Raw genomic sequence first — 6,795 nt, 5'->3', positions numbered from 1 at the left:
GTGGGAGGACAATCCGACTGAAAAAAAGGCTTATTATTTCTAACGTAACTGGTTGTGTCTGCATCAGCAAGCCTTTTGACTGATTTTACTAGTTGGGAATCTGTTAAAGGAATTTTATCAATATTTATTTAGTACCAACTATGTGCCAGGCACTGTGCTAAGCATTCAGATACAAAAAAAAAGTGGGCCAGTCCCTACCCTCCAGGAAGGGAACAGGGGAGAGAATAAGCATTTATAAAGTACCTACTCTGTCCTAGGCATTCCACTAAGCATTTTACAAATATTATCTCATTTGAGACTTACAACAACCCTAAGAGAAAGGTGCTGTTATTATTCCCATTTTACAGATAGAGATACTGAGGCAAATAGTGGTTAAATGACTTGCCCAGGGTCACACAACTGGTAAGAGTCTGAGGCCATGTGGGAACTCAGGTCTTCCTAACTTCAGGCCCAGCATTCTATTTTCTGCACCATCTAGCTACTCAAGGAGCTTACATTCAAATGGAGAAAACACATACATAAATAAATATATAATGAACATATACTAAATGAATATAAGGTAATTTAGGAAAGAAGGGCACTAGTAGCTGAAGGAGATTCAGGAAAGGCTTCATGTAGAAGATAATGCTTGATCTGAGTCTCATTGAATGAGAGAATATAGGGAGAAAAGAGAAAGGGTCTCAGAATAGAGCCTTGGAGATACATCCACTATGGGGGTGGTATAAATGAAGACCCAGCCAAAAGAGACCAAGAAGAAGCGGTCAATGAGGAGGAAAGCAAAGAGAGAGTATTGTTATGAAAACCTGACAAGGAAAAGTATCCAAGAAGATGAGGTACACAGTGTTACATGCCGTAAAGGGGTCCAGAAGGATGAAGATTGAGAGTCATTAGATTTGTCATCTGAAAGATCATTGGTCAATTTGAAGAGAGTGGTTTCAGCTGAATGATGAGGTCAAGAAGCTGATTTCTGAGGGATAAGAAGAGTGAGAGGAGAGGAAGGAGAGGCATCAAGTTTAGAAGGTTTTCTCGAAGAGTTTGAGAAAGGGAGAGAGAAAATCTAGTATGTAAAATCTAGTAAGGGTATTTTTTTAAATAAAGCGAGACTTGGATGAGTTTGTAAACATCAGGGAAGGTTATCGTAGATAAGGAGATACTGAAAATTAAAATGGGGTGGAATTACAGTAGGGGGGGCTGGAGAAAGCAGAGGGATGGGCTCCAGAGTCCAGGTGTAAGGTTGGACCTTGTTCAGGAGAAGAACGGCCATTTTATTCAGCACTGAAGTAAAGGAAGAAATAATGTTGTTTGAGACAAGAAGGGGAGAAGAGACAACTTGTGGCCCGTCACTTTGCTGCTACTGTTTTGTGGTTGCCTGTTCTCTGTGGTTATTTTACATTGACTCTAATTATGTTTCATTTCATCTTTATTTTTTTATTTTATTTTTTTTGGTGAGGCAATCGGGGTTAAGTGACTTACCCAAGATCACACAGCTAGTGTCATGTGTCTGAGGTCATATTTGAACTCAGGTCCTCCTGACTCCAAGGCCGGAGCTCTATCTACTGCGCCACCTAGCTACCCCTTCATTTCATCTTTAAAAAAAAGAAAGAAAGGTTTATTGCCTCACTGTGTCTTTATAGCTCCTGCTATGAAAGGATAACCAACTAGTGTTGTTCACCTGAATGTTTTTCAGGTGTGTCTGAGTCTTCATGACCCCATTTAGGGTTTTCTTGGCAAAGATACTGGAGTGGTTTGCCATCTCCTTCTCCAACTCATTTTATAGATGAGGAAACTGAGGTAAACAGGGTTAAGTGACTTACCCAGGATCCCACAGCTGGTAAGTGTCTGAGGCCATATTTGAACTCACAAAGATGAGTCTTCCTGACTCCGGGTCTGGCACTCTATGCATTATGTCTCCACCTAGCTGCCCCATCTAGTAGGTATTTACATTTATTCATATCCCTTCCCCTCTTTAAATGTATATGCACTATTTGTACTGTAGTTTTATAAGCTGTAGATATTAATCATTAAAAAAACCACACCCAGTGATGGTCACTTTCAAACTCTCCCACTCCAACCACCTGATTTTGAGAAACTAAGTAAAAGTAAATGATTTTTAAATGAATTCTAGTTCTTTGCCTAAGTGACCTATAATAGTTTCCTTTTCCTATATTTTACAGCTGTGCAGAAATTACTTCAGAGATGCATTTTTGAATTAGAAGCATAGCATTGCTAGCTTGGCAATGTATTCATCTTGGTCTCCCATCTTAGTAGACTCTATTTGGATTGTCTTAATAGAGTTGCAACTACTAGAAGGCAAATGTTAATAGCTTTTAATTCAGAAAAAAGAGACTACAAGGACAAACTTCATTCTTTCAGTTTTTATGCCTGTGTAAGCATCTTCCCCATTAGGTGGGCCAGGACCTTCTCAGCCCAATCTTTAATAGGACTGGTATGCACATCGATACTTAAGGCATTAGAGAATGGATTATTTACTCTTAGTTAAAGATGCCTGAAGCAGTTTATTATCACTGTCAGAGTCAGTAGTAGGAAGGAGAGGTTTTAATCCAAGTTCTTAATTCTTTCCTTGATATTGCCTTTTCCATGATTATAAATCTTTTCAAAAAATTCAGATTTTTGGAAAGTTCACTAAAGTTCACTTTGTCACCATAGATTTCCATCCATCCCTTCACTTTTCTGTGGCCCTTGATATGTGTTGTATTCTTTTGGCAAAAAGCTACTATTGGGTATTTACTGTAATTCAAGCAATACTTTTTTTTTTTTTCCAATCCAATCCAACAGAGCATTTATTAAGTGCCTCCTATGAGCAAAACACTGTGCTAGGTGCTAGAGATATATAAAGATATACCAAAACAACAATCTATCTACTTAAAGATATTGCATTTTCCTGGGGGTTTTCAATATATAATAAATAAATGCACTTATGATCATTTGAAGAGGGAGAGAACACTAATAACTCTAAAAGCTGGGGCTGGAGGGTATGGATCAGGAAAGACTTCCTGTAGGAGGTGGCACCTACCATGAAGCAAGAGGTGGAAGTCAGGAGAGAGTGTAGTCCAGGCATGAGAGTGACACATTAAAGGGCATCAAGATGGGAAATTGCATTCTAAATTCAGGAAATATCTAGTAATTGATTTGGGCTGGATTGAAGCGTGGAGCACCTGAAAGGGAGTAATAGGAAACAAATATAGAAAGGAAGGTGAGAGTCATATTGTAAAAGGCTTTAAATGACAGGCTGTTGAATTTGTATTGTTTATTTTTTCCTCTTGTCAATAAAGGAGTGACTGAAGGTTTTGAGCCTCAGAGTGATGTGGTTTAGAAAACTCTTGGCATTTGTACGGAAGAGGGATTGAAGGGAGAGAATCTGGAAGCTAAGAGTCCTGATTGCCTGCAGTTAGGAGGCAATAGTATAGGACTCAGGAGTGGGGAAACTGTGATAGGCAAAAAGAACTGTATGAATGGAGAGAAGGGGATGGATGAAGATATACTATGAAAGTAGAATTTACAAGACTGTGCATTTGATTGGATCTGGGAGGTGAGGGAAAAGGAAGAATGGAGACCCCATAGAATTTGAGAGTTGGACGGGACCTCTCTGGTCTTGAATGTCAGATGCCAAAATTGTGAACCTGGGTACCAGACTGGTGACATCCTCTGTATTTTTGATATATTAGGGGGATAAACATGAACAAGGACAGAGGGCCATACATCATTTTTACTCCATGGTTGGGGTCAGTGCAAATGGGAATAACTAAGAGACATATTTTGCCCTGCCTCTCCCCAGAAAGCAAGATTAATGTCATTAAATAGTAAGGTAATGTTAATTCAAATTTATATACCTTAATAGTCATGAAGCACTTTATAACCATTATCTTATTTGATTAGAGTGGCTAGGTGGTGCAGTAGATAGAGCACCAGGCTTGGAATCAGGAAGAGTCATCTTTATGGGTTCAAATCAACCTCAGACACTTACTAGCTGTGTGACCCTGGGCAAGTCACTTAACCCTCTTTGCCTCAGTTTCCTCATCTGTAAAAAATGACCTGGAGAAGGAAATGGCAAGCCACTTCAGAATCTTGGCCAAGAAATTCCCAAATGGGGTCACAAAGAGTTGGACTGGATTGAAGAACAACCTTATTTGATTATCAAAACAGCACTGTGTGGCAGGTCTTATTAAGTGGTATTATTCCATTTTACAGATGAGGAAATATGCTCAGATTGGGGAAGTTAGTTACCACAAATTACAGAGCTAAGGAAATGACAAAGTCAGGACCAGGATTTAGGTCTTTTGACTCCAAATCTCATGAAGTTTCCAAAGCAATATTTATGTGATTCATTTGAAATTTGGTAACTGTGGCAGGTGTGGATTATGGAAAAATTCTGTGTAATTCTGAATCTGCCAATGTAGAGATTTTGGAAAAACTTAAAATCAAGCTTGCAAAGAAAGTTAGTCAACAAGCATTTATGAAATACTTTCTGGATGTCAGGCACTGTGCTAAGCTCTGGTGATATAAAGAAAATCTCTGGGATTCAAAAATAACAGTCCCTGCCTCCAAAGTGCTCACATGCAAATAACCATGCACATACAAGAGATTTACAGTGGAAATGGAAAGTGAACTCAGAGGAAGGCACTAGCAGAAAGAGGGACTTGAAAAGACCCCTTGCATCTATATAGAAGCTGAGCTTTGAACTGACTCTTGAAGTCGCTGCCTTTCTTACAGCCCATATACACCTAAGCATCTCATATTTCAGAGAGGTAGGACCAGCCCTTGAGGCAAGTAGCCTTTCCTCCTTCCTGTTGTTTGAAAGGCTTCAAAGGATTGCCCCCAAGGAGGGATGGTGGGGCGGGGGAGTGATGGGATGAGTCCTCAGAATACTTTCTTCACTCATGCCTGGGATTTCTGCCATAAGATTTGTTTTTCTAACTTCTGGCCTTGGCTACAAAAGGTCACAGTTGAAAGGCAGTCATCTGAATTAGAAAGGGCAACACAACAATAGAAATTAATTTCTGATCTCCAGCACAGAGAGTGATCCTGAAAGGATGGGATAAGCAATGGGTATGGACAGGGATGGGAAGGGTATATATGGACGGTGAAGTGGGAAGGACTCAGTGGGCTGCCTCAGAGTCTGTGGGGGAATGGCCTGCACCACTGGGAGAGCAACTGAAGAGAAACAGAGGAGTTGACTAGAGGGGAGAGAGCCAAAGGAAAATGTCCTAAGGTCATCTAGCTAGCAGCATGGTTCCCTTTACCCTTGGAAAGTTGTAGATGGGCTCTTGAGGCTTGGCTGGAGTTAAGTAAAACCAGAGAGCTGAGCTGCTTGATAAGAGAAAAGCTAAAACCTTAGCAGCAGAATACTAACCTACAGTTGGCTTAGGGAGATTTTGAAAAAAGAGGATACATTTCCACAATTAAGTCATCTCACTTAATATAATGTTCAGAAAGGAAAGAAAGACAAAAATGAAGCTAAGAAATAAGGGTGCAGCAATACAATGACCCAAGACAATTCCAAGGACTCATGACAGAAAATGCTATCCACATCCATGAGAACTATGGAGTCTGAATGCAGATTGAAGCATAACATTTTTGCTTTTTTTTCTTGTTCTCTGTTTTTTCTTTCTCATGGTTTTTCCTTTATGTTCTGATTCTTCTTTCACAATGTGACTAATGTGGAAATATGTTTAACGCAATTTTATGTATAAAAAGAATAAGGAGAAAAAGAAAAAAAAAGAAATAGAGATAGAATTTGGCTTTTCCTGGATATGAGTCTGTCGCCAATATATCTGGATATGGATTGATCCCATAACAAGGTGGAGGTGGGGCTGCAGATAAAGAACTCTGAATGAAGGCTTACTAAGTTCCTCTCCCCTAGCTTCTTTCATAGTTTCTCCTAACTACAGACCTAACCAGTTGGGAGGGATACATATGTGGGAGGTTCCACCCTAAGAGGAAAACTTTTTGCTATAGTTAAGGCTGCTTAATTGCTATTCACTTTTTTCAATGCTCTTCCACTGAATCTCTTGCACACATTTCGTTCTCCCCATTTATATTAGCCACTACTCCAGTTAAAGCCTTCAACGCCTCTCACCTAGACTGTTGTAACCCTGCTTCCACTCTCCTCCCTCTCCAATTCATCCCCCACATAGCTACCAAAATAGGATTCCTAAAACACAGTGTGACCACATTGCCCCCGCTCTCCATTTATACATTTTCAGTGGCTCCCTACTGATTCTAGTGTAAAACACAAATTCTTGCTCCTGGCATTTAAAATCCTCCACAATCTGGGGCCTACCTGACTTTCCAGACCTTCATATTATTGCCTGTCATTCCTACCAGCTCATGCCCTGGACTTGGCACACTAAGTTTGTCATGTCTGGAATGCTCTCTCTCCTCATAGCAAAAGAATTGTGAAAAGAGAATCAATAGTTTGGTAAAAAGAGGCACAGAAATACTGAAGAAAATAACATTTAAATAACCACAGAATTGGCCAAAATTGTAAATTCCCTGGTCTAAAAGGTAACAATTTTGATTTTTTTAATAATAGAGAGACATAAGGTTTGAGCTAACTTTCATTGTCTGACCTGGTTACTGGCAAAGTAAATTTAAATCTGTGTTAAGGCCAATTTTATAGGAAGAGCAGAGAAGAGAATTTGTAGCAGAGAAGAAAATTTCTACAAGTGACCCAGACCAGGAAGAACTGCTCTGTTACCATACCCAAACTGCATCAGATGGTGTTTTAAGAATCAGACAGCTATATCAGATGAGACTTCTGAGCCTTAAATGGAC

Source organism: Vombatus ursinus, unplaced genomic scaffold (assembly GCF_900497805.2).
Source record: "Vombatus ursinus unplaced genomic scaffold, bare-nosed wombat genome assembly UNPS02014779.1, whole genome shotgun sequence".
Classification (NCBI taxonomy): Eukaryota; Metazoa; Chordata; class Mammalia; order Diprotodontia; family Vombatidae; genus Vombatus; species Vombatus ursinus.
The sequence above is the reverse complement of the archived record's forward strand: the minus strand, read 5'-3'. Positions refer to the sequence as shown.